A 2,500-nucleotide genomic window follows, 5' to 3' on the forward strand; every position below is an offset into this window, starting at 1 on the left:
TTCCATGGTGGAATGCTGGAGTGGTGGTTTAAATGGCGAGACTCTACAGGGCTTCCATGGCTACACGGGATGCAAGGCATCAGACATTTTGGCACAGGCAATCCTTTTGGTCTCTAACGCAATCGTGTCTTAGACCTCAGTAGCGACCACTACAACCACAGTGGTGACTGCTGTTGAGTGAAGGACGACTGAGTGCTGGATAACAACTTTCTTGCGTGGCTCAACATCGAAGCAACCACTTCGAAGCTGGCACAAGGCAAGAGGGCAGCCCAAGGTGTGAATCATCTCAACTTCACTGCCGGAAGAAATGCTGTGCAAGGATGAGTGTGAACGACACCAACGGGATTGTTGCTGACCAGGAGGTGCCAACCAAACTTGAATGGATTGACTTTGGGCCTGGTTTCTCCTGCGTGTATTGCACGGAAAACAAGTGGCTACCCGTGTGGCAGTCGTGTCCTGGGGTTTCGCAACGCAACTCCACAAGATCTACAACAAAGAGACTGACGCCAAAGGGGATTTAAACCGCCAAATCGTACATTGGGTCTCACTACAATTTCTTTTACGTGTATTTTTTTTTCCTAAGTGTACTTGCAATTCTTCTCTGCTCTTTCTGCATTGATTGCATATCGTATGCAAATAAGTGAATTAACCACCACCGTGTAACTATATGATGATGTTACAGCTGAGCCCTCTATCATACCAATGTACTAATCTGGTATGGTGCAGGCATGCCTTATTTGCGTAACGATCTTTGCTGATTAGTTCAGTCGGCTGATGGTGGGTTCAGGCGAAACATTTATATATTGGTTAAATCAAAACGAAACACTGAAACTTTCACCACAGTTTTCCATTACACCAGTTGTATTGCTAGAAGTGCAAATCGAAGGAGTCAATTTTGACCGACGATTAGCTGCCGATGTGCGGTGAAAAAGCTGATCACAATAGCATACACTTGGGCCGACAACCCTGTGTGCTATAAACGTAAGTCGCGAATTATAAAGAAAATAAACCGGACGGACTACTCGGTGACGAACTAACATCGCTCATGAATGAGCGATTAACAGACGAGCTGACTACGGAATTTATCCTTTCGGACATGTTTTCATGGGACTACCCATGCACAGATCAGAACAAATGTTATCCATGCAATCTTGTTTTCCTAGAACATAGAACTTGGTCATCACATATGACACGGGTACATCCGCACGCAAACAAAACGTATAAATGTCGAATTTGTAATCGCACAGCAGATAGCATACACAAGATAGCGTCACACTACGGAAGAACTTGCAAAAGTTTAATAGGTAAAACTAGTGCTATAACCACCACAATTGAGGAAACACTATTTAGTTGTTCATATTGTAGCAGAGGTTTTACTACGAAAACAGGTTTAGGGGTACATACTAGACGAACTCATCCGACAGAACATGAAGCTAGACTACAGCAAAACGCACCAGGAAGGAAAGTTAGATGGGGAGAAGAAGAGGTAGAAATTATGGCCCATAAAGAAGCCCAACAGAATGATGAGGACATAAACATGAATCAACTAATACAGAACTCAGTTATGCCACACAGAACGCTAGAAGCGATTAAAGGGAAGCGGAGAAATATCAAGTATAAGGAATTGGTAAGGACATTGAAAGAAACCACCTATAAGGTAGAAAATCAATGCCTTGTTAACTTAGTTTTACCGACAACATCGGAAATAACAACTACACCTTCTGAAGGAGATCAGCCAGCAATAAGGGCCGAAAAAGAACAATCACTGACAGCAGCTGAGGATCTTCAGGTCATAATTACCGATCTAAAGATCGAGAATTTAAGTCACAATCAGGCGTTACTGCTACTCAATTCTCATGTAGAAAAGTTTTTAAATCGAAGTAAACCAATTAATAGGAAAGATCGTGTAAACCAACAGGAGAAAGATGAGAATAGGCATCGAAGACAATCAAAGCAAACTAAATACAGGAGGTATCAATATTTATACCATACGAACAAGAAAGCTCTATTAGACGAGATTACTTCAGATAGATCGGGGCCAAGTATATACCCAACTGAAGAAAGCATACGGGGAACATTCGTTACTTTATTCGAGTCAAACTCTCCTCCAGATAATATACCCTTTAAATTAAAAAACGACCAATCCTGCATCGATATCGTAAAAGCAATCACCTTAGATGAGTTGATTAAGACCCTAGCAATTATGAAGGATAAGTCACCTGGACAGGACAACATTATTCTTAGCGATCTTAGGACTTTACCAATAAAATATTTACTAGATATCTTAAATATCATCCTTTATTTACAGGATATACCACAAATATGGAAACAACACAGAACAAGACTTATACCTAAAACTAAAGAGGATTTAGAAAAACCCTCAAATTGGAGACCCATAACCATCTCATCAATTGTAATTAGGCTATTACACAAAATTTTAAGTTATCGTCTAGGACAGCAATTAAAGCTTAATTACAGGCAGAAAGCATTCCTCCCGGTA

At 40.9% G+C, this 2,500-nt stretch overlaps 1 pseudogene; it reads left to right on the top strand.

Annotated features, from left to right (window-relative positions):
- Positions 1 to 2,500, top strand: part of LOC142914915 (28S ribosomal RNA) — an 8,995-nt pseudogene that overhangs the window by 3,354 nt on the left and 3,141 nt on the right.

Source organism: Petromyzon marinus, unplaced genomic scaffold, assembly GCF_048934315.1.
Source record: "Petromyzon marinus isolate PM22_M1 ecotype Great Lakes invasive population unplaced genomic scaffold, UKy_Petmar_22M1.pri1.0 PM_G_Scaffold_29, whole genome shotgun sequence".
Lineage (NCBI taxonomy): Eukaryota > Metazoa > Chordata > Hyperoartia > Petromyzontiformes > Petromyzontidae > Petromyzon > Petromyzon marinus.